This window comes from Oncorhynchus masou, chromosome 19 (assembly GCF_036934945.1).
Source record: "Oncorhynchus masou masou isolate Uvic2021 chromosome 19, UVic_Omas_1.1, whole genome shotgun sequence".
In the NCBI taxonomy this organism is placed as follows: domain Eukaryota; kingdom Metazoa; phylum Chordata; class Actinopteri; order Salmoniformes; family Salmonidae; genus Oncorhynchus; species Oncorhynchus masou.
In genome coordinates this window covers 5,523,831-5,550,876 of record NC_088230.1, presented here as the reverse complement: position 1 = coordinate 5,550,876, position 27,046 = coordinate 5,523,831, and the positions used below count along the sequence as shown (strand labels likewise).

Below are 27,046 nucleotides of genomic sequence, written 5' to 3'. Positions count from 1 at the left end.
GTCATGTGGGCAAGCGGTTTGCTGATGTCAACGTTGTGAACAGAGTGCCCCATGGTGGCGGTGGGGTTATGGTATGGGCAGGCATGAGCTACGGACAATGAACAGAATGTCATTTTATTGATGGCAATTTAAATGCACAGAGATACCGTGACGAGATCCTGAGGCCCATTGTAGTGCCATTCATCCGCCGCCATCACCTCATGTTTCAGCATGATGATGCACAGCCCCATGTTGCAAGGATCTGTACACAATTCCTGGAAGCAGGCATGGTAATGACTGTGTAAAAGTTGTGTTACGGTACAGACCGTGCAGTGGCTGTGTTACGGTGCTGACCTTGCAGTGGTTGTGCTGCTGCAGCAGGGTGGGGACATCTCCTCCTATGGGCATCTGTTTGGCCAGTTCCTTCTCCTTCAGACAGATCCACCTCCACAGCTCCTCCAACAGGCTCTGAAGACGACTCCAACGCTCCGCACTCGCCTCCAGGTGAGCCCTGGAAACAAATGGCCATAACATGGTTCAAATATGGTTAAAACACAGTTACAACCCAGGTAAAATATGTTCACAATACGGTTGGTTACAAGAATGTTATGACATGGTCAGGTCCATCTCCATGTAAAAAGTAAGTTGCACAGGTCTTAGATTGCCTAGTGTGTGCTGGAACGACTCAGAGAAGCAGGAGTCTCCTAACTCCTGGGTTCTGTAGCCTGAGGCACAAGAATAGACAGGACAGGACTCTAGTCTATCGCCTGGCCTTACCCCCAATCTATCTCCTTAATGCTGAGTGAGCACGTAGAGAAGCACCGGGTCTCATTTTTTAAGGCTTTACATGGTATGACTCTCAGGGCAACACACAAACCTTAAGGCCTCTAAGTTTCGTGTCTCCATACAAGCAGAAGGTGAAACCAGCCATACAAGTCCTAGTGGATACTACAACAGAATAACATGGTTAGGCCATGGCTAGACTGGTGAGGTTGGGGTGGATTGGTGTGTCAACCATTACAGTTGGCCGCATTTCAAAGTAGCACATTTGCTGGATATCTCTTGTCCAGCATCTTGAAGCATTAAGACCTGGAGACAAGTGAGCATTAGAGGGGAAATCTACTCTCTCTGGAGGGCAGCCACAACCACTTATACTTGGAGTGTATGTGGGTTGGTGCATTGTGTGCATCAAAGTGTGTGGATATACAGCATAATGTGTATTATAATTTAATGTGTGTGTTCTTAAATGTTTTGTTTTGACATCCTCCACCCACCGTAATACGCCTGACCATTATGTACAGCAGCAACGTTTCATAGCAGCTACTCATTATTATTATGTACAGTAATTAAGACATAATGTGCTCTAAATAGTACACACATTGCGGCACACACACCCATGCGCTCGCATGCACAGGCACAGTGCATGCACGAACACAGCACACACACACAAACACACACGCGCGCGCACAACCTGCTGGCAGCTCAGCCTTGCCTCCATCCTATGGAGATACACAGAGTTACATGGTTTATAGGGAATACTAGTGCTCTTATGAATATGCTGTTATCTTTATGGACCTTTGCAGTGTTTCTGTGTTATTTCACTCCATCTGTGTCTCTTTTGCCCCCTAGTAGTAGTAGTTGGGGCTATCAGGCTGTGAAGTGTTGATCTGCACACTCTTGGCATTCTCTCAACCAGCTTCATGAGGTAGTCACCTGGAATGCATTTCAATTAACATGTGTGCCTTCTTAAAAGGTCATTTGTGGAATTTATTTTCATCATAATGCATTTCAGTTGTGTTGTGACAAGGTAGGGGTGGTATACAGAAGATAGCCCTATTTGGTAAAAGACCAAGTTCATATAATAGTCAATCATCACTTTAACAAATGAAGGTCAGACAATAAGGACAATTTCAAGAACTTTGAACGTTTCTTCAAGCGCAGTCTCAAAAATCATCAAGCGCTATGATGAAACTGGCTCTCATGAGAACCACCACAGGAATGGAAGACACATAGTTACCTCTGCTGCAGAGGATAAGTTCATTAGTTACCAGCCTCAGAAATTGCAGCCCAAATAAATGTTTCACAGAGTTTAAGTGACAGACACATCTCAACATCAACTGTTCAGAGGAGGCTGCGTGAATTAGGCCTTCATGGTCGAATTGCTGCGAAGAAACCACTACTGAAAAACACCAATAAGAAGAAGAGACTTGCTTGGGCCAAGAAACACGAGCGATGAACATTAGAATTGGAGATTTTTGGTTCCAACCGCCGTGTCATTGTGAGACCTTGTGTGGGTGAACAGATGATCTCCGCATGTGTGGTTCCCACGGTAAAGCATGGAGGAGGAGGTGTATTGGTTTGGGGGTGCTTTGCTGGTGACACTGTCTGTGATTTATTTAGAATTCAAGGCACACTTAACCAGCATGGATACCATAGCATTCTGCAGCGATACGCCATCCCATCTGGTTTGGGCTTAGTGGGACTATCATTTGTTTTTCAACAGGACAATTACCTAACACACCTCCAGGCTGTGTAAGGGCAATTTGACCAAGAAGGAGAGTGATGGAGTGCTGTATCAGATGACCTGGCCTCCACAATCACCTGACCTCAACCAAATTGAAATGGTTTGGGATGAGTTGGAGCGCAGAGTGAAGGAAAATCAGTCAAATTAAATTGTAACGTGCACAATTTCAGTTTCTATCGCCTATTCAACCATTTACATCATTCACTCAGTGAGGAGAGAAACACATTAGTGCCTGGCTGGTTACCAACGTCCTACAGCGCATTTGTCTTGGCCAGTTAAGGTATGAATAGGTGTGGAGAAAACAGTTAAACAGGCATTAAATACTTTTCTGTTTGTGATTAAAAGATTCTGACAACTGAGCAAAATGTAAAATACAAATATTTAGGAAAAGTCAGGGAAGGAGCGGGACGTTTATTTGTTTTTTGGCAGATTTTCCCCCTATAGCGGTTCTAGTGTTATTAAATACTTATTTTCTGTGTATTGGAGTATTTTAAAATAATGTGGCCCGAATCAACTACTTCTACTGCTAGTATTTGAAATACATATGTTTATAATTTCCTATAAATACCCTATTTACAAATATATTCCAATATTCCATGACTTGTCTTTTCAACAAAACAAAAACATCTGAACACTTACTACGAAATGTATGTAAAAGCAATTGAGAAATAGTATTTCAACCCAGGTCTGTACAGTACTGACCATATGTTATCAGTATATTACAGTAATGACCGAATTATGTTAGCAAAGATGTGTTGTTTAGTATTATGGGACTGACCGTATGTTTGCAGATTTGGTCTTGAGGTCGCTCCAGCGCTGGTTCATGTCGTCCAGTCGGTGCTGCAGAAACACTGCCTCCTCAGACGTCCCCAGGGACTTGACCATCTTGGGCTTATTCCCGTCCACACTCTTATAGATATCATTATGGGCATCAATCTCTGCCTGGATATCCTACAGAGAAACAGAGAGAGGTTTGAGTTTGAACAAGTCTGTGTTATTATTACAGTGTTACATAAAGTACAGAGCTTCACACATATAATTGAATAGTCAAATCAAACCAACAAAATACTCTGCTTGTCATTTTCTATTAGCTTTAAAATGGTGGGAATGGAGAGGGGTGAAGGAGAGAGAGAATAATGGAGAGAGAGCCGTATGAGTGTGCTAGCTGGTCATGCGAGTGTGGAGGGACAGCTAGAAAAGCAAAGAGGGCAGAGCAGTTTAAACATCTTTCAAATGTACTCTACCTACTCAGGACTCTTGGAAAATAAACGCGTTCCAAACTCCACTGCCTCCCAATAGAGAACCAATTCATTCGAAACCCCCTCCACAACCTAACCAAGCATTGTGGGTTTCCATACTAATACTAATACTCTACTAATTAGCTGGTTGATAAACTGAATCAGGTTATTTACAACTGGGGTTGGAGTGAAAACCTACAGGAGGGTAGCTCTCCAGGAACAGGGTTGGAGTGAACACCTACAGGAGGGTAGCTCTCTCGGAACAGGGTTGGAGTGAAAACTTACAGGCGGGTAGCTCTCAAGGAACATGGTTGGAGTGAAAACCTACAGGAGGGTAGCTCTCTAGGAACCGTTAGAAAATAAACAAATTCATTGGAACAGCGGCAGACTATTCTCACCTAGCCTAGTGTAAGGAGGAAGTCAGTTATTTTCACAAGGGACAGAGGTGAATGGCCCTACAATGAATCTCTCGCCATCACAGAAAAAAATTCCCCACCACAAATCAAATGACTAAAGGTCATAACAAGAAATAATTCAGAGTGAGTGTGAGAAAGAGCGAGAGAGAAAGAAAGAGAGAGGCATTGTGTCGGTGAGTCAGTTGGATGTGTTCCAGCTCATTCCCAAAGTGATTTTCCTCTAACAATTTTCTTCCGAGGTGATGCTTGATTACACACACACACACACACACACACACACACACACACACACACACACACACACACACACACACACACACACACACACACACACACACACACACACACACACACACACACACACACACACACACACACACACACACACACACACACACACACACACACACGCACACACGCACACAAGCACACAATGAAATAGCCTTCTCATTGAGTGGTGGCAAAGGTGACACGTGCACATGCATACTAAAAACATCTTTGTGGCATCAAATAGTCTAGTCATTGAGTGCTGCCACCATGAATGGCTACTTTGAGAGAGGGACGAAATATGAAGAGAGAGAAAAGCATGTTTCCTCAACCCAAGCTTAGGTACCCATGTGGGATAGACACACACATTCCAGCTTTATTCTTACAAGGACACTGTAGATGAGGGTCACATGTGGCTGCAATTTCAGCAGTGAACACACACACACACACCTCTAGACATTCCATGGCTGAACCGCTACTTGAAAAACGATACAATACCTACACTGTGTTTAGGATTCGATGACACATGTCCAAGTGATAGCTGTGGCACACACACCCTCTACCAAAGCCGTGTCTTTTCTTGCTCTTCAGACACAGAGCAACAGAAGGAGCATAAGAATAGTGGATAATGGATGTGTCCCTGTCACACACCCATTAACGAATGGGAGATTGGCTGGCTGTGAGCAGCCCAGACAGCGGACACTGTCCCCAGGAGGCCTAATGTTACACCTATTTTGGTTTGCAGAGGAACAAGGCATTAGAGCTGTACCAATCAGAATGTCTGACTGACAAACACACACGTGAACACAAGCACACACACAAAATAAACTAAAAGAACTGTTGGATATCAACGAGCAGCTTTGGTGAACAAATACTGGACAGAAGTGGCAAAACCTCTAGCAAGACAAAAAATGAAGCACTACAGCGTTCCAGACATTTGAGACCAGAGCTCTTGAAGGAATCTCAGTCTCCCCATGTGTTCTGCTGCCGACAAGCTGTACCCCTCCACGTTCTGGGCACTCTAATAATGTTGCTACCGTGACAAAAGCTTTAATGAGTTCAATAAAAATCTTCGTACTTCATAAACCTCAGACTCACTTAGATTGCCCCACTTTATACTACACAGACAGAGGGGAGGGAGAGAGAGAGGGGGAGTGTTTGACTACAGAGACTACAGTGAATTAGTATGAGGCTGGGCTTTCATCTATGGCATCAAAAAGAAACAACCTTTCCGATCAGTTTGTCCCAATAGGAGCTCAAATAGGTGTCAAACATCTCAAATCTACCTCTTCAAATCTCCTGAGGAGCTCTTGCAAGGTGAAGTTCAAGCCAATCATCTTCGGCTCTAGGATGAGTCTCCTCTCCCTCACCCTCACTTCTACATCGTCTCTGAGGTCACAGAGGACAAAAGGCACAGAAGGGTCGCTGGGTTTAGGGTAGTCCTCCAGTGATTACGGTCAAACCCAGCTTTCAAAACAGGGTCAAGGTCAGTACTTGAACCGCAATCAAATCCATACCAAATATGGTCAAAAACAGTTCTCAAAATACAAATACAATTAAATCTAGAGCTCAAAACACAAATTCGGGCTATCCAACCGGGCGACATACACACTTCACATACCACTAGTCGCCGTGTGTGTGTCAGTGTGTGTGTTCGCCCTGCTCGGCTAGATGATAGAAGCATCCTCCTCGATGGAACACAGGCTAAGAAGGGAGCCGTAGCTATCCTGCTGTCATGCCTGAAGCCTGGGGTTAGATGTCCTGAGAGCTGGGCTGAGGCTGGGTAGGATGTAGGAGGTGACAGGCTGTCTGAGGTGGTCTGTAGGCTGGGGAAGAAGTCCTTGAGCTGGGATAGAATTCCAAGGGTCAGGGTAGAGGTCTGGAGACTGGAGGGAACTATCCAAGTGCTGTCGAGAGGTTTGTAGACTGAGGTGGAAAGACTGAGAATCTGAAGAAATGTTCAAGCTTTTCCTCTTATTCCTTCCCTTTTTCTCTCCCTTGCTCCACTGCTCCTCCGGTCACTAAGGGAGAGGTTTACACTCCAACCTGTGGTAGGGATGAGTGTTTGTTCTCAATTACTCAGATAAAAAATACACTATCCTTGCACACACACACAAACACACTCAGGTGACAGGAGGCAACACAAAGAGGCACATGGTCTGCCGACCTCTCATTCCTCTCTTACTAAGGTAATGCTAACACACTGCAGAGGAAACACAAAGACACATCAGACACACTCTCACAGAGAGAGACAGGGGCATGCAGTCTTAGCCCCACTACTAGCCCCCTGCCCCAGCCTGGACACCCTCTCACACCCTTCTATTCACAGCCAAGGCAGGGCCAGTTAGTGAAAGAATGTCTCCTTCTCCTCTGGAGCCCCAGGCCACGTGTCCAATGATTGAATCACGATCCTGGAGAGAGAGTCTGGCAAGCTGGTCTCTATGTCATGGAGCTCTGCAGAGAAGTTCCTGTCCACTGCAGATCTCCTTGCAGAGTGGTAATGGGAGCAGTTGTTCTTCCTCTACTCTCTTCCTCTTTCACACTGCTTTGAGGAACCTTTGAGTAGAGTACCAACTATTTTTCTTCCTCAGCGTTTCTTATTTTTTATCCCTCTCTTCCTCTCCGGGTCTCTTTCTCTCCCTCACTCCGGCCAGTGGCTCGGCTCTTTCCAGCAGCAGTTTATTATTTTAATCAGCATCCTCCCTTCCGACACCTCCTCCTCTTCCCTCTCCCTCTTTTCAGGTCTTGCTCCGTTCGCTAAACTAACTCAGCACCCACCCACTTCCTGAGGCCTCTACTGGCACAGAAAGAGAGTGGGGGACAGAGGTAGCAGAGGTGACAAGTGGACAGAAAGTTAGGAAGATAAATGCCCTAACCAAGGGAGAGAGGGGGAAGAGGAAGTGGAAAATGGCGAGTGTTGTGAAAAGAGAGAAAGAAAGGAGAGAAAGAAAAGAGGTGGCAGAGGGCCAAGTAATGCAGCACTTTACTAGCAGAACGTTCTACCTGTCTGAGTCAGGGATGGTGAAAACATGTGGCTCTCATGTGAATGGAGAGAAGGAAAAAGAGAATAGAAGGGGCTGGGGGTTAATCGGCCTTTGAGGAGGTTTGGGGGTTTTAGCTTTGAAACTACAACCATACAGATACGTTAAGTCTATTTGCCTCTGTGTGGGTAGGCCTACATACAAAGGCAGAGTCAACAGCAGGACAGACATATTGTGTGCATTTCACAAACAGATTGGGCACCAATGGGAGAAAGAAATAAGAATGACAAGAATGATACAATGCAGAATATTCATAAGAAAACTATGAAGTGTGCTTTACCTAATGAAAATATTGCCATGCATTTTTACCCTGTAACGGCAATTCTGATGAGGCACTATGTATGCAGAAATGAATTTGTGCTGTGTGTGTTTTTGAGAAGCAAGTCCAAGTTGATTAACCAACGGGAAATGAGCAAGTCCAACATGCGAGCGAGACAAATTCAACAAGTGTTGATTCCCTGCACAACATATCTGTAAGTGACAAGAAAATAAAAACACACACACAGAGGAATAAACATAGACACGGGCAAACAAGGACACACACATCCACACATGGTCACACAGAGGAATATGAGGTAAAAGTTACTAAACATTACTACAGCTAAGAGGGATTAGGGCCATTACAGAGGTAAGATGTTGAGCTATTAACCCTCAGACTGGGAGAGAAAAAGAGAAATTAAGAAAGAGAGCAAACCTGAAATAGCTGATAGAAAAGCAAAAACACAGAGAAAGAGCGAGAGAAAGACATAGAAAAGACAGAAAAAAGAAAGAGTGAGAAGAGAGACAAAGAGTGAGAAAAGAGAGACAATGAAAGGGAGCGGGAGGCCATACTGTGTGGTTTAAAGGACTGAGGCACATCTGCCTGTAATTCCCTGGCTGGATCATAGAGCAATGGAGGGCTGAGGAACTTCAATGGGATGTTAGCGTATGTTAGCGTACACACACACACGCATACACACCTGGCCTCTGTAAAGTAGCTTTTGCCCTCTGATGGGATCGAACCTAAATCAATATCAATGACGTGCAATGACCTAGGTGGTATCTATCAACAGCAGAGAGGGAGAGAGAGAGAGGAAGAGAGAAATACACTGCTGTCTTATCCTGTATGTGTGAGGGAGGAGAGAGGAAGAGAATATAAAGGAGGAGAGAACGGGAGGAAGCTGAGTTTGTCTCACCCTGTGAGAGTAACATGCTGACCAGACTGATCGCATTAAACATTTATGGCAATTTAGCTAGCTAGCTTCCTTGATGTTTCTAGCTAATTTGTCCTGGGATAAAAACATTGGGTTGTTATTTTGCCTGAAATGCACAAGGTCCTTTACTCAGACAATTAATCCACAAATAAAATGGTAAACCGAGTTTGATTCTAGTAATCTCTCCTCCTTCAGGATTCTTCTTCTTCTCTGGACTTTATATGGCGGTTGGCAACCAACTTTAAGGTGCATTACCAACTGGACTGGAGTGAAGAACTCAGTTCATCTTTCGATCACCCACCTTGGATATATGCTCCTAAAAACCAATGAGGAGATGGGAGAGGGGAGACTTGCAGTGCAAAAAGCATCACAAATAGAATCAAGTTCTATTTTAGCGCCTGGCTACGCAGACGTTCATTGGCGCACGCGATCAGAGTGGGTGCAAGGATTGAATAACATGTATGTGTACATTTATTTTGCTCGCGCACGTGACTTGAGCAGTGTGGTCAGCATGTAAGTAGACAAGGATCCAGAGTAGAGCTATGAGCTAAAACATCCCAGTATCTGTTACTGCAGGGACAACAAACACTAGCTATCCTGTGTGGACTGTAAAATACTGCTTTGACAGAAAAAGCGATTGATGTGACCACTAAGTATTTGTCCAATTTACGTGTTTCACTTCGATGTTGAAAAGCGGCCAGAAGCTTTAAAAAAATGCATGTATCTTCACTTAACAAGGTATTCAGAGGACACACAACAGGACGTACAGACCCCCTCCCAGATGTAAGATGAACTTAAGTTGAGAAAAAGAACAATGTTTCTAATGTGTGGGTTGGGTGTATAGGAGTGTATAGTGTTCTCTCTTCAGACTGGGAGAGCATCCATTACTGTATGTCACAACAAACAGTAATATTCACATTGTTCTATCATTTAGTTAGGTTCTTCTGTGTGCACAGATTAACCTGACAAAGTTTACAGCGTAAAGACAGTAATGTGATATTCCTACTTTGGTCACCTACCTCTCTAATGTGTATCATGTCTGTTTTGCATGTCATTATTTCTCACTTTTGACCTTTTTGCTGTCTGGCAGACTCTTTCTTCCTGACCTAGATAACTTTGTCTCTCTCTCTTACTCTCGTCATTCCCTCTCTTTCTTCATTTCTCACCTTCCAATGTCTCTGATGCAGACACACACACAAACAGCTGAGGACCTCAAAAACAAACTGTACTGTATTCAGTGCGAAGGCACTTAAGGAACTTTTTCACGACCACAATATCATAGGCCAGCTTTCAGACAGAGGAATCATGCATTCAACACTCGTTCCCACCCAGCCTCTCCACAGGCCACGTCGACGAGGTCACTTCCTGTGCCCAGGGTTATCGCCAACGCAACACTTCCTGTTAGAGGGACAGCATCCTGCTCGGGAGATGAGAGATCTGTGCGTGTGTGTGTGCGTGCGAGAGTGTGTGTGTCCTCAACTATACTACTCTTAGAAATGTTTCTCCAGGGGTCCAAATAAGAGGTGTTGGAGAGCACACAGCGCCACCTGAGCGTTAGAGGAAGTTACACTGTTACACTTTGCACAGCAATCAATACAGGAAAGGACACCAGCATAGAAAGGTCTCCGAGGGCAACACTCTCAACGAGCTCACACACACCCTCCTCTGTCTTCCTTCACAGAGCTACAATTGAATAAGAATGGATAGAAGGTAGATGGATGGATGGAATGATGGATGGATGGATAGATAGTGAACCCTGAACAGACAATACAGATCGATGGACAGATGGATCTGCATTGTCAGTGTTGCAGTAGCAATTAAGCACATTGAAAATAGATACATTGATTGCATCATGGACACATTTCTCAAATCAGGCAGGCACATGCAGATGCATACAGGATATTTATACTCTTAATTACAAAATTGTGTGATTTACAATTACCAGTATGCTTGAGTCAAACGAAATTTCATAATTTGAAGGACTTCATTTAAGGACTTAATTTAACAAAACACATTCCACATTCAATATCTCAAACAGGCTGTATTGCACAGCCAGACAAAACAACATTTTGGGACCCTGACAATTAACCAAACAATGTTGTGTGATGTATTCATACGAAGAAAAGCCATCATGTAACAGAAAATAAATTGGGCTCTCTCCCAAAGTACCTAAAACCCCATCCAGCTTTGAATACCTATCCCTCTTCCTCTGCGGCCAGATGACATCCTTGTATCGACAGCAGACGACCTACCTGGTCACGTCAACAGGGTCCTTATAAAGGACAAAAGGGACGAAGGTCATGGAGCAAATCACTAACAATGTGGTAAGGGTCAATCAACCAACCCAAGAATGAACCGTGAATACCAAGTCTCGGTGTGGCTGGACAGCCTAATGCCCCCACGGTGAGATGCGTCTGAAAACATCCAGGGTGTTTTTCAATAGGGACGTTTCAATTGATTTGGACCAGTGGTGGTGGCTGTGCTGCTGACTGACTAGTTTAATCAATCAGCTATTGATTATGGTGGAGTGTTGTTGTGGCTTGGTGGTTTGGTGGTGGCTACTATGGTGTTGAATGCTGAGCTACAGTCTATCCCATCTGGACAAGACGAATACCTATGTAAGAATGCTGTTCATTGACTATAGCTCAGCATTCAACAGCACAGTACCCTCCAAGCTCATCATTAAGCTCGAGGCCATAGGTCTGAACCCCGCCCTGTGCAACTGGGTCCTGGATTCCTGAAGGTCCACCCCCAGGTGGTGCAGGTAGGAAACAACACCTTCACTTCGTCGATCCTCAACACCGGGGCCCAACAAGGAAGTGTGTTCACCCCCCTTCTTTACTCCCTGTTCACCCTATGACTGCGTGGCCACGCATGCTTCCAACTCAATCATTAAGTTTGCAGATGACACAACAGTAGTAGGCCTGATTACCAACAATGACGAGACAGAACCACATCGACGGGACCGCAGTGAAAAAGCTGAAAAGCTTCAAGTTCCTCGGCGTGCACACCACTGACAATCTGAAACGGTCCATCCACACAGACAGAGTGGTGAAGAAGGCGCAACAGTGCTTATTCAACCTCAGGGGGCTGAAGAAATCCATCTAGGCCCCTAAGACCCTTACAAACTTTTACAGATGCACAATTGAGAGGAGCCTGTTGGCTGTATCACTGCCTGGTATGGCAACTGCACCACCCGCAACCGCAGGGCTCTCCAAAGGGTGGTGCAGTCTTCTTAACTTATCACCAGTGGCACGCACACAGCCGGATCTCCAGGACACCCACGGCACCCAATGTCACAGGATGGCCAAAAAGATCATTAAGGATAACAACCACCCGAGCCACGGCCTGTTCACCCCGCTATCATCTCGAAGGTGAGGTCAGTACAGGTGCATCAAAGCTGGGACCAAGAGACTGAAAAACAGCTTCTATCACAAGGCCATCAGACTGTTAAATAGCCACCACTAGCCAGCTTCCACCTAGCTACTCAACCCTGCACCTTAGGGACAGCTGCCCTATAGACATGGAATCACTGGTCAATTTAATAATGTTTACATACTGCTTTGCTCATTTAATATGTATGTACTGTATTCTATTCTACTGTATTTTAGTGAACCCCACTCCGACATTGCTTGTCCTAATATTTATATATTGCTTAATTCCATTCTTTGACTTTTAGATGTGTATTTTTGTGAATTGTTCGATTCTACTGCACTGTTGGAGCTCGGAACACACGCATTTGGCTACACCTGCAATAACATCTGCTAAATATATGTATGTGACCAATAAAATTGGTTTGGTTGCAGGATGTGGGACAAAGGGCCAAAATGCAGAACTGTCCCACACAATCCGGGACATGTGGTCACCCTAGTTATAGGTAATTCATGTTTACCTCCTACTGAACGACTCAAGACAAGAGCTGTCCTTTAATGATGCTGTTCAGCTTTTGTGTTGTATTGTAATTCTAGGAATCGTATTGTCAGGATTTGGCCAGGGTTGTTCCGAGTTTTGGTCAGTAGATGTCCCCATTGTGCTTTTTGTCCCTATGTTTTTCCCTTGATCCCCATTATTATTTGCACCTGTGTCTCGTTTCCCCTGATTGTATTTAAACCCTTTGTTTCCCTCAGTTCTGTGCTCTGTGTTTGTATGTTAGCACCCTGCCCTAGTGTTCTGTGTGCTCTTGTCGATTCCGGGTGAAGTTCTTGTGGTATTCTGTTTTTTGTTTTTGTTTATTTTTGGTGAGTTTCTTTTGAGGTCTTTTTGTGTTTTTCCTACCACCTTTTGGATTTGCCATTTTTTGTATTTTAGGATTTTTTCTTTATTAAATACACCGTCTTAAGTACTGCTGTGTCTGCCTCATCTTCTGGGTTCTGCTGACTATTCGTGGCTCAGTTGGTTAAGTGACTGTTTCTCACTCCGGAGACCCAGGTTCGAAACCGGGTCCTGACAGAAACACAGAGCCAAAAATGAACCCAGAGGCAGCCAGTTCCCAGGACCTTTTTGCCACGCTGTCCCACCACCAGGAGACTGTCCAACGCCACGAAGCCGCCCTGGTTCAGCAAGAGGCCTTAATGGCTAGACATTCTCATCTTCTGTCGGAGATGCTGACTTCCATAAAGCAGATATCTGATCGACTTACCCCGGCAACGGTTCCCGTCCCAGTACCTCAGGTTCACGTACCCAACCCCCTGGCTGAACCTCGTCTTCCACCTCCCCAACGGTTCTCAGGTGATCCAAGTGCTTGTAAAGGCTTTCTCACTCAATGTTCTCTCTCCTTTGAGCTGCAACCTTCGTCGTTTCCCACCGACCGGTCTAAGATCGCATATATCATTACCCTGCTGTCGGAAAAAGCCCTGGCCTGGGCTACTGCTGTGTGGGATGCCCATAGTTCCTGCTGTGCCAGCTACTCTGCCTTTGCTGAGGAATTCAAACGAGTGTTTCAAGGCCCAAGCAGTGGTTCTGACTCAGCCAAACAGCTCCTGACTCTCCATCAAGGTTGGCGCAGCGTGACGGACTATGCCATCCAGTTCCGCACGGTGGCAGCAGCGAGTGGCTGGAACAACGAGGCGCTCACGGTGTGCTTTCTGAAAGGCCTTTCCGACACTATCCAAGATGAACTGGCCACTCGGGAACCACCGGACAATCTCGAGTCCCTGATCAAGTTGGCCTCACGCATTGACCAGCGTCTGAGAGAGAGAGAACTCAACCGTAGACCTCTAGCCCCTATCAGTCCCAGCTCAGAGTCCCCACCTTTATCATCGCTGGCTCCACCGGAACCCATGCAGATTGGACGCATCTCCCAGGCTGAGAGAGACCGCCGGATGAGGGAGCGACGCTGTCTATATTGCGGCAAACCAGGCCATTTCCGTTCCACGTGTCCCGGGCTCCAGGGAAAAGCTCTGTCCCGTACAGACCGGGGGGAACTGTAACGGGAAACATAACCTCCTCCCATCCGTCCAACTCCCGTCTGCTCATTCCAGTCACCCTCTCCTGGGACAACCACAAGCTTCACCTTCAAGCCTTGGTAGACTCTGGCGCCGCAGGTAACTTCATGGATGGTGTCTGGGCGAAGGAGAATGGCGTTCCCTCTGAACCTCTAAGTGACCCCATGAGGGTTACTACATTGGATGGAAGCCCTTTGGGATCTGGACTTGTCACTCATGTCACTACCTCCTTGAGACTTTCAGTTTCACAACACCAGGAATTGATGAACTTTCATTTGATCTCCTGTTCCGAGTTCCCTCTCGTCCTTGGATACCCCTGGCTTCACAGCCATAACCCTCACATCGACTGGTCTGTGGGCACTATCAAGCAGTGGGGTCCTACGTGCCAAGCTACTTGTATTTTCCAGAATTCCCGAGTTCTACTCCCGAGTCTTTAGAATCCATCGACCTGACCCGAGTTCCCGAGTGTTACCATGACCTCAAACTGGTGTTTAGCAAACAGAGGGCCACCATGCTACCACCCCATAGATCTTACGATTGCCCCATCGACCTGTTTCCGGGCACTTGCCCCCCAGGGGTCGGATCTTTTCCCTATCTCCACCCGAACGAGCTGCTATGGATACCTACATCAAGGACTCTCTGGAAGCAGGCCTCATGCGTCCATCAACCTCCCCGGCGGGAGCAGGGTTTTTCTTTGTGGCCAAGAAAGATGGTGGATTACGTCCTTGCATCGACTACCGGGGACTCAATGACATAACCGTCCGTAACCGTTACCCGCTACCCCTTATGGCCACAGCCTTCGAGCTGCTCCAGGAAGCAGTTGTTTTCACTAAGCTTGACCTGCGGAACGCATACCATCTTGTGCGGATCAGACCTGGTGACGAGTGGAAGACCGCTTTCAACACGCCTACTGGTCACTATGAATACTTGGTGATGCCCTTCGGCCTGACCAACGCCCCAGCGGTGTTCCAAGCGCTCATAAACGATGTGCTTAGGGATATGCTTAACATATTTGTGTTCGTTTACTTGGATGACATCCTCATCTTTTCGAGCTCCCTTCAAGAACACACTAAGCATGTCAGACAAGTACTCAAACGCCTCCTGGACAGCCATCTGTACGTTAAGCCGGAAAAATGTGAATTCCATTCATCCCGAGTACAATTCCTGGGATTTGTAGTGGAACCCGGTCGAGTCCAAATGGACCCTAGGAAGGTAGGGGCGGTAGCGGATTGGCCCACCCCCAAATCCGTTAAGGATGTTCAGCGTTTCCTGGGCTTCACAAACTTTTACCGCAAGTTCATCAAGAACTTCAGTTTGGTGGCAGCTCCTCTCTCAGCTTTAACCAAAGGTGGCAATGCAAGGTTTGTGTGGGGAAGAGAAGCTGAGACGGCCTTCCAAGGACTCAAGCAGCGCGTCCTCTCTGCTCCCATCCTGATACTACCGACTACGGATGAACCATTTGTGGTGGAGGTAGACGCATCAGAGGTTGGTGTTGGAGCTGTCCTGTCTCAGAGGGGTGAAGACAAGAAGCTTCATCCGTGCGCTTTCTTCTCACACCGGCTTACCCCGACTGAGAGGAACTACGATGTGGGGGATCGTGAACTCCTAGCGGTTAAGATGGCATTGAAGGAATGGAGACACTGGCTCGAGGGGGCTTCTCACCCGTTTCAAGTGCTTACGGACCACAAAAATCTGGAGTATATCCAGCAGGCGAAGCGATTGAACTCTAGACAAGCTAGATGGTCTCTTTTCTTCAATCGATTCCAGTTTATCCTCACCTATCGGCCCGGGTCGAAGAATCTCAAACCGGATGCCCTGTCCCGAGTCTACGCTCCTGCCATTCGAGATGACACGGACATGCCTGTCCTTCCTGCTGCTAAGATTGTGGCTCCGATCTCGTGGCAAGTTGAGGATACCGTGAGACGTGCTCAAGCTAGCGAACCGGACCCTAAAGGAGGCCCTGCCAATCGGTTGTTTGTCCCCAAGGCAGTGAGGACTCAGGTCCTTCTGTGGGGGCACTCCTCTCGCCTCACCTGTCATCCGGGCGTAGGTCGCACCTTGGAGTTCATCCAGCGTAAGTTCTGGTGGCCTACCATAAGAGAAGACGTTGCCACTTTCGTCAATGCCTGCCCCGTGTGCTGCCAGGGCAAATCTTCTCACCTCCGCCCTCAAGGACTCCTTCACCCTTTACCTGTTCCCCACAGACCCTGGTCCCATATCTCATTGGACTTTATTACTGGACTTCCTCCATCCCATGGCAATACTACTATCCTAGTCATAATCGACAGGTTTTCAAAGGCGGCCAGGTTCGTCCCTCTGACTAAGTTACCTTCTGCCAAGGAAACGGCTGAGTTGGTAATTAATCATGTGTTCCGAGTCTTCGGCATTCCTCAAGATGTGGTTTCTGACAGAGGTCCCCAGTTCGCCTCAAGGTTTTGGAAGGCCTTCTGCCAACTCATGGGGGCTTCTGCCAGTCTATCTTCAGGGTACCATCCGGAGTCCAACGGCCAAACAGAGAGGATGAATCAAGAGCTGGAAACCACCCTCCGATGTATGACTCGTGACAACCTGTCCACATGGTCATCCTTTATTGTTTGGGCCGAATACGCGCACAACACCTTGCGCTCCTCCTCCACTGGTATGTCCCCGCACGAGTGTCAGTTTGGCTATGCTCCTCCATTGTTCCCGGACCAGGAGGCAGAAGTCAGAGTGCCTTCAGCCTTGAGGTTCGTCAGACGCTGTCGGCTTATGTGGAGGAAGACCCGTCTTAATCTGATGCGTTCCTCACAGAGGTATCAACAACAAGCCAACAGACGTCGCCGTCCCGGGCCTACCCTGCGCCCCGGCCAGAGAGTCTGGCTTTCCACAAGAGACTTACCTCTACGGGTGGAGTCTCGCAAGCTGTCCCAAAAATACATCGGTCCCTTCAAGGTTGCCAGGAGAGTTAACCCAGTTTCTTATCGCCTACACTTACCCAGATCCCTTAAGATTAATCCCACATTTCATGTGTCATTGTTAAAACCTGTTTTTTCTCCCCTTGTCCCGGCAGACAGACCTCCCCCTCCGCCTCGTGACATTGGAGGCCAGCCGGCTTATACCGTCCACCGGATACTGGATTCCCGCCGGGTGCAGCGGTCCTGGCAGTATCTGGTGGACTGGGAAGGCTACGGTCCTGAGGAGCGCTCCTGGGTTCCTGCCAAAGACATCCTGGACCCTGACCTCATTCGTCAGTTCAGGGTCCTCCACCCTGAGAGAGCTGGTAGGAATGTCAGGAGCCGTTCCTAGGGGGGGATTCTGTTAGGATTTGGCCAGGGTTGTTCCGGGTTTTGGTCAGTAGATGTCCCCATTGTGCTTTTTGTCCCTATGTTTTTCCCTTGATCCCCATTATTATTTGCACCTGTGTCTCGTTTCCCCTGATTGTATTTAAACCCTTTGTTTCCCTCAGTTCTGTGCTCTGTGTTTGTATGTTAGCACCCTGCCCTAGTGTTCTGTGTGCTCTTGTCGATTCCGGGTGAAGTTCTTGTGGTATTCTGTTTTTTTGTTTATTTTTGGTGAGTTTCTTTTGAGGTCTTTTTGTGTTTTTCCTACCACCTTTTGGATTTGCCATTTTTTGTATTTTAGGATTTTTTCTTTATTAAATACACCGTCTTAAGTACTGCTGTGTCTGCCTCATCTTCTGGGTTCTGCTGACTATTCGTGGCTCAGTTGGTTAAGTGACTGTTTCTCACTCCGGAGACCCAGGTTCGAAACCGGGTCCTGACACGTATGAGATATAAACAGCAGCAGCACCAGAGTTTTTTTTATGGTTGTGTGTGAATGACAAGCACATGTATGCACATAAATACACAAACAAGTATAGGCACTCAGACACTCTCAATCACAGCACTATACCAACAGTCAACTCTAATTTAGAGCACTTCCTTTGTTTAATCAGAAACAGGGAAATGTGGGTAACCCAAACAGATGAGTGCAGGCCTTGAAGTCTGATTGGAGAGTCGACGAGAGGAGAGTAGAGACTTAACAAATATTAGCCAGCTAGGCCCTTGATCCGGGAGGGCATTTTCTGCTGTTTCCAAGCAAATTCTTGGTTTTGGAAAAAGCGAGCCACTTAGCTAGATAGCTAACTATAAAGGCACAAGGCGAGACCCAAATGCAGACACAGGAGGCAGATGGTTAGAGTCCAAGATGTTCAATCCAAAAGGGGTAGGCAAGAGAATGGCCGTGGACAGGCAAACGGTCAAAACCAGTTCAGAGTTCCAGAGGTACAGAATGGCAGGCAGGCTTGAGGTCAGGGCAGACAGAATAGTCAGGCAGGCGGGAATGGAGTCCAGAAAAACAGGCAAAGGTCAAAACCGGGAGGACTAGTAGGAGAGAATAGAAAAGCAGGGGCACGGGAAAAACCATGCTGGTTGGCTTGAACATACAAGACAAACTGACACAGATAGACAGGAAACACAGGGATAAATACACCAGGGAAATAAGCGACACCTGGAGGGGGTGGAGACAATCACAAGGACAGGTGCAACAGATCAGGGCGTGACATAACCAGCTACTAAATCAGCAACTGCAGAGCATTTAGCACATTTTAGACAGTTAACTTTAATAGTTACAAGATATCTGGCAAACATTTGCTTGAGTGACTCACAAGGCTCCGGTGTCTCGTCATCGTGTGCTTGTAAACAAACACCACATGACACGTGACTGGGGACTATCTAAGCCTCCTAATAATGTGAAAGGTGAAATGAAGAATTAATTGCGTATTGCACAAGTTGACTGTATGTATTTATTTAAAAAGTAGCGACAAATATTCAAATGTATTAAAACACTTCAAAAGAAATCGTTTCAATGCTCTTGACGGTATTGAAAAAACATATTTAGGCTTTTTTCAAATTAACTGAATTCAGCCTAATTCTAAGCCTATACACTACACTACAGCAGCCAGCCAGACAGACAGACAAGCAGGGGAATCTCAATGAGGATAAAGGCCATTGTAAATGACTGGCTGTCTATGAGAATCAAAGAAAAAAAGGAATGTCCGCAACTCTGGGATGCTCCTATTGTGATTTAATTAGACACACAAAAAAATACAACTTTGTTTTCCAAGTTGACCTGAGAAAGATCCAACTCGAAATGAAAATATTTTTTTTGTGCTTCTGATTAAATCACCATGGGAGCCTACCAGAGTTGCGGACAGGTACCTGATAGGTTTGATGTGCATATGCTATTCAATCTATAGTCCATAGACAAACACATACTGCTGTCACTGAATGCTGTTTGAACTCACTATTGTAAGTCACTCTGGATAAGAGCATTTGCTAAATGACTAAAATGTAATGCAAATGTACTGAGTATATAGTATGGTAACCGTATGGTGAGGGAGTAGGTTGTACTGTCTCTGTTGATTAACTCTGAATGGCAGGGAGAAGTGAGGGAGGGACGGAGACAGGTTACTGGGATTTCTGTGTAAGCTCGAGTGCCTTGTTTAGAGGTTAAAGACTCCCTCCTCCTCCCAGTTAGATTATTGCTGGTGAAGGTGGGAGTTGTGTAACTTGGCCGTGTCACCCAACACTGCCTGTCACCATGACAAGAGGCTGCTGGCTGTTTACTTCCTGAATGTTTACAGTATGTCAAGTCACTCTGCATTGCTATATGTTCCCTCTGGGGATGCAGCACCAAAATCAATGTAGCTATCACGATATTAGCGTTTCATCTCTCCTTGTCCCTCTATTGTCCTCTTCATCCCTGTGTCTAGATTAGAAGGGATAGAAGTCCCCTAGGGTTTCCTCCTGAATCTCTATCCTTTGTTGACTGCATGGTCTGCAATCTCCTCCAATCCATTTTTCCATTTAGGTCTAAACTAACTCGTACTCTGTGTTCCATCTGTTCTTAGCAGGGGCTCCCTTCTATCACCTAGTCTACTATCTCATCACCTCCCCTGGGGTTTAGATGCTGTGGTGTGTGTGCCTCAGTCACTTTCACTCTCTATTGCATCTCTGTCCTCCCTAGGGATCCATTTTCACACCTATCCATTTTACTTTATGGAGTTTCCATCTCTCTCCGTCTCCTATATATTGCTGCTCTCTCCAAGGTGCCTCTGGTGGTAATGAGAATATGCAGAAGACGCAGCCTTGTCCCACCGATCCTTCTCTGCTGTTGTCTCCCTTGAGATGAAAAAGCCTCCACGGAGTCAATATAAAGTAATGTTCTCTGCATGCCTTTACCTCCCTCCTTACTGTGGGTCTCTCAGACACCTCATAAAGAGAGAACCGGGCCCGTCCCAAAGTTCTAGCCAAGCGGTTCCCTCTATAGGTTAAGCGCTAAGTAGAGATATAATGTTCTTTGTCTGTATGACCCTACGGCTGGTCTCTCCAGGGATAAGGTCTTACTCTCTGTAGTCAACAGGAATAGGAGAGTGTACTCTCTAAATGCCTCTTATATTCCCTCTCACTCTATGGAATTAGGTTCAATTCACAGAGCAGCACATATTAACTCAACACATCCTATAGTAACCTTGTCGTGTTTGCAGTTGGCTCAGAGCGTACGTTTTCAGTGGGCAGAAGATCAACTCTGTGTTAACAGCTCTCTCTAATCAAAGAGACAGAGAGCCCGGTCGGCAAGGGCCATTGTTGATCCTTAACAGCCATTGTGTTGATTGGCAGGTCCTGTTCCTTAGGGGCGGGGCTGAGTCTGGAGCACCATTAACCTGCTGTCCCTGTTGCGCCCTCCAATCAGCTTTAAGATCCTTTAACACTCCTCAACAGGACACTTAACACAGCAGTTAACACCGTGTTCCACAATGTAGCTAACGAGATGGAGAGGTCTACGCAGGTACTCAGACAGCACCCAGACAAACAGTTAGACGTCTTGGGAAGGTTGCTTGTCCGTGCATCATTGTAATGCATCTTCTGTGGACAATCAGTGTTGCACGCACGCCTACACACACGCCTACACACACACACACCCACACACTCACTCAAGGTGGTGACAGGGCAAATCCTCTTGTCATCAGTTTTCACGATGAATAACCCATCTCTGTCATGGATGGAGTAATATGAGGTGACTGGGGAAGAATTATGTTATCCAAGACAAGGGCACCAGGAAATTAAACAATACAACAGGCCACAAAAAATACCAAGTCCACCCTGCCATTCACAACACATGGGCTGGGGTTGCGTAGAGACTTGACCCCTAGTATAGTCACTGGAGGAATGAGAGGGATTTCTGTGAGAGTGCTGCTAAGCTTCTTGGCCAGTAAAGTGTGTTTCTTTGAAATTTCGCTTACAGCACAGCGAAGACTTATTCAAATTAGCCTGAAAAGGAGGGATAAAGAGAGAAGAGATGGGGGGAGTGATAGAAAGAGAAGGGCAATATCTGAGAGGCACAGATCTAAAAGAGCTGACTCTTCCCCTTACATTTATTCATATAGAGTCAAGTGATTGCCCCCCTGTGTGTGTGTGTGTGTGTGTGTGCGCGCGTGCGTGCATGCTTAAGTTTGTGTGTGTTGTACAGTAACATACACAGTCTTCAAATAATGTTAAAAGCAGGCATCCATGTTGATCTGCTTGTCATTTTCTCCTCCCTCTCTTCTCTCTCCCCATATCCGTCTCTGTGATGAAAAAGACTGTGCCAGCCGAGGAGCGAGGCAAGGCGAGGCTACGGTGCTGAGAGGCAGAGAGGTGTTAGTGTGTTTGAGCTTCAGACTCATCCACAACACAAAACTCAATTAGCCTAATTACATGGAAATGGAAAGAACAGAGTGAGTGGGAGAGCGAGAGCGAGAGCGAGGGAGGAAAAGGGTGGGGGTGTGTGCTGCGTATGTGTGTGTGTGTGTGTGTGTGTGTGTGTGTGTGTGTGTGTGTGTGTGTGTGTGTGTGTGTGTGTGTGTGTGTGTGTGTGTGTGTGCATGCTCTATGTTACAGAGTTCTCCCCTGGAGACTGGGGCTACCTAAGGAAGCTAATGAACAAATAGCTGTTACCATTACTATGGGGGCAAGAGGGAGTGGAAAGGAGGGAGGGAGTGTATATTCCTCTTCATCTAGGTCTCTGCTGTGTCTAGTAAAACCCTTCTAATTTAGATGGCAGATAGGAGAGAGCAGAAATAGCAGCAGACAGACAAGGCCAGAACCATAGGGGTTACACTGACTCAAGTGGTTCTGAAACACCACGTAGTGTCTGAACCACACCGTCTGCCCTAGACACATACACTAATGCGTGACTCAAGTGATGCCATAAGATAATGCCTTAATGCTGTGTCTGAGGGGATAAAGTCATACATTGTCAGATGTTGTGATATAATGAATGATTCTTGACTGCAGAATGAGATGAACGAGTTAGCATGCCTATACGGATTGTGATGATTGTATGGTGCCTTACGGAACACTTACACAGTTGATTGAAGATAAGTCCTACATTACGGACCACGACTGATGTGTATGGTAAGATCATGATGGTGTTCAATGAGATTTCATTTATGGCTGGAGTGCTCTGGGGTGCTATTGAGCACTTCCACACACTTCTCTGTGAGGAGTTGTGCTGCTGCCAGACAAATGCGGAGAGCTCTCCTATATCTCGATATCTCTTTCTCTCTCACCTCATCTATATCTATTGGTCTCTCTCTCTCACGAATCCCCTTCTCTCTCACACCATCTACAGTATTTCCTATCCGTTGTCTCTCCAACTCACTCCGTTTGTGTTCCCCTCTCTCCTTCCCTTAAACACTTCCTCCATTTTCCTCAAATCAATCACGTCATCTCTCCTTCCCTCTCGCTTTCTGTTGCACCGGTGCCTTTGTCTATCAGTCGTATATTTCATTAGTCAAATCATTTTATAGCAACACCAACACACAGAGAAAACAGAGCGCCTCTCTACATTTGAAACTAAATGAAAATAACCACATAAAACACAATTACGACATTCACAAACAAGCACCAAATGTAGGGCTGAACCCATTCAGTCGACTGGTCCATTGTTTGGTCAATAGGCTGTTGGGCGACAGATTTCTTTAGTTTTATGGTGCACAAGACAGTTTTATGGTGCACAAGACACTTGTCTGATTCGCGCCCGTCTCGGAGGCCACGGGGATGGCACAGTCCATCACTCTAAGACGTGATACTGAAATTGTTTATGGTTATATTATGTAAAAATAATGGTGCAACCCTAATATAATATTATTTTAGAACAAATGCGCTTTCTCCCACATTGGATATAGTTGCTGTCCGCGGTTCTGAAACAATACTCAACGTGCCGTAGAATTGGCACCTTTCCCTATGTTAATATGTGCTATGTGCATAATAGCAAAGTTAACTAGCATATTGTGATTGAGAATAATGCAGCGGAGGCACAGCAGCAGAGACGAAGAAACAGCCCTTGCCTTAGTATAATTGTCTAAGAAAATTGAGGAGAGAGGAAACCAACCTAATTAGGTCTGTAATCAATAGCCTAACTGTTAAATATGCCTGGCTTTATAAATCATCCATATATATATATATATATATATATACAGAAGACAGATCTTGCTTCTGTTGCTTGTTTAAGTGTTTGTTTAATAGCCTACTGATTCCGTGAGCACCAAGCCTCGTTGCAACGGAAAAATGTCGGATAACGCAATTTAACAGCTGTTTTCAATCTTTGATATGCTGTAATAAAGGCTTTTAAAAAAGTAGTTAGAACAGACTGGTATTACCTATACTTTATTTAGCTTTGTTTAGACTGTTCCAAACAGGCTGAGCATTTTAATTTTAATCTAAAAGCACCTGTTTGTCACACATAACATGCATGCAGCTCTTGCTCCTACACTACACCCTCCTTTTTAATTTGTTTTATTTATTTAACCTTTATTTAACCAGGCAAGTCAGTTAAGAGCAAAATTCTTATTTACAATGAAAGCCTACCCCGGCCAAACCCTAACCCAGATGACGCTGGGCCAATTGTGCGCCGCCCTATGGGACTCCCGATCATGGCTGGTTGTGATACAGCCTGGAATTGAACCATGGTCGGTACGCCTCTAGCACTGAGATGCAGTGCCTTAGACCGCTGCGCACTCGGGAGCACACTCAGGATCTGCTTTTTATTGTTATTATTACAATCATTATCATGATCCTCATTATAATAATAAGTAATGTCATTATCATTAGTAGGCTTTGTATAGTAGACTTGTATAACCACCATTGAGCTGTAGGCCTAAGAGCGTGTCCTGTTTAGTCTTAATACCCTAACTTACTTCGGCCCACATGTCAATACAGTACATAGGCTACTGTATCAATCAATCATTCATTCCTTCATGCCATCACACAGAATACCAGACAGTCATGCTTAGAAGTGAAATTATTTTAGAAGTGAAAGCATTTTAGTCTTACAATTAAATAAAGGAAGCTTTGAAAAAATGTGCCTAAACATTAAACAAACCACAATTTACGAATGCATGCAACTGTTTTTAGTCTGCTGTAATAAAGACTTTATATATCTTCTTTTCCCATTAGAATAGACTCTCTGGTACACTTGTGATTCTTACATTGTTACAAATGGTCAGAAAAAATTATGATATTGTAATCTAACAGCAACTGTTTGGCACACATAATACTCACCTAATGTTTGCTTCTATACCCTCCTTTTTCTGGATCTCCAGTAGTTTCCACAACTAAGTCAAATGTCTTCCACAGATCTGACTTCGCCTTTCCCGCCTGAGCAACCAGTAAACATTTGTTCGTTTTGAGTTTCACATCCTCCGCATCAATTTTGCTGTCATGTGTTACTGTGTTTGGAGTTTGTTGTAATCATGCGTGCATTTCTTACATGTTTTACATAAAGAGAGCAAGGGTTGAGGGAATAGGGAATGTTTTTCCTAAACAAATCAGAAATTTCGGTAACAGAGCTTTTCAGTCAGAAACAAGTAAGAACCTAAATGGCTGAAATGATGTAGCAGCTTCAGCACGGACAGCGCAATAAACACTTGCTGTACTGTGGTGCCTTTCCAGTGCAGTCGCGAGGAGAGCAAGACAATGTGTGCCAGTCACACAGGCACTAACACAGTGTGACCACTGGGCTCTTTCTTGAGTCATTTTTTGTGTCTTAATTATTTAATCTAACAGTGTGCTTAAAGCATCAGCCAAGATCAGTGCATATGTAGTTGATGTTATTCAAACACATAGGATGTGTCTATACAGTGCCTTCATAATCTATTCAGACCCCATGACTTTTTCCACATAATTTCAAAAATGTATTCATTCAATAAAATCCTCAGCATGCCACACAATACACCATAATGACAAAGCAAAACAGGTTTTTAAATTTTTTAGCAAATGTATTAAAAATAAAAAACAGAAATACTTTATTTACATAGAATTGAGACCCTTTCCTATGTGACTCAAAATTGAGCTCAGGTGCATCCTGTTTCCATTGATAATCCTTGAGATGTTTCTACAACTTGATTTTAGTCCACCTGTGGTACATTAATTTGATTGTACATGATTTGGAAAGGCACACACCTGTCTATATAAGGTCCCACAGTTGACAGTGCATGTCAGAGCAAAATCCAAGCCATGAGGTCAAAGGAAATGTCCGTACAATAATTGTGCCGAGGCACAGATCTGGATTGTGTCGAGGAACAGATCTGGGGAAGGCTACCAATAAATTATGCATTATTGAAGGTCCCCAAGAAACCTTGAAGTTTGGAACCACCAAGACTCTTCCAACAGCTGGCTGCCTGGACGAATTGAGCAGTTGGGGCAGAAGGGCCGTTGTCAGGGAGGTGACCATGAACCCGGTGGTTACTCTGACAGAGCTCTAAAGTTCCTCTGTGGAGATTGGAGAAGGATAACCATTTCTGCAGCACCACCAATCTACCAGGCTTTTATGGTAGATTGGCCAGACAGAAGCCACTCCTCAGTAAAAGACAAACGACAGCCTGCTTGGGGTTTACCAAAACGCAGACCATGAGAGATAAGATTCTCTGGTCTGATGAAACCAATATTGAACTCGTTGGCCTGAATGCCAAGCGTCATGCCTGGAAGAAACCTGGCACCATCCCAACAGTGAAGCATGGTGGTGGCAGCATCGTGCTCCGGGGATATTTTTCAGCGGCAGGGACTGGGAGACAAGTCAGGGTCGAGGGAAAGATGAACGGAGCAAAGTACAGAGAAATCCTTGATGAATGCCTGCTCCAGAGCTCTCAGAACCTCAGACTGAGCTGAAGGTTCACCTTCCAACAGGACAATGACCCAAAGCACACAGCCAAGACAACACAGGTGTGGCTTCGGGACAAGTCTCTGAATGTCCTTGAGGGCCCAACCAGAGCCCGTACTTGAACCTAATCAAACATCTCTGAAGAGACCTGAAAATACACTCCCCATCCAACCTTACAGACCTTAAGAGGATCTGTAAAGAATGGGAGAAACTCCCCAAATACCGGTGTGATTACAGCCAAGAAGACTCAAGGCTGTAATCACTGCCAAAGGTGGTTCAACAAAGTACCGAGTAAAGGGGCTGAATACTTATGTAAATGTAATATTTAAGTTTTGAAAAATATATAAATTAGCACAAATTTAAAAAAAAAAATGTTTTTGCTTTGTCATTTTGGGGTATTGTGTGTAGATTGATGAGGGGGAAAATGTGATCATTTTCAGAATAAGGCTGTAATTTGGAAAAGTGAAGGGATCTGAATAGTTTGAAACATTTAGACATTCGACATTTCGACTCTCGGTCAGTGACAGCTCCACCCAGATGTCAGGCCTGCTTTATGAAAAAATGATTGCACAATGACATCACACAACAAACTAGTCAACAAACTGTAAACAAACAAACTGTTTTTGTACAGAAGGTTATTGCTTAGTATGGTTCAGATGGTATTTATATTATATATTAATTTCATGGTTTCATTATTTGTATAGCTGTTTGCATGGCATGCAAAATGATCATTCCGGCATCTGCCATAGTGATGATGGAAAAAG

General features: G+C 45.3%; 1 pseudogene; it reads right to left on the bottom strand.

Annotated features, from left to right (window-relative positions):
- Positions 1 to 27,046, bottom strand: part of LOC135505509 (utrophin-like) — a 224,123-nt pseudogene that overhangs the window by 108,793 nt on the left and 88,284 nt on the right.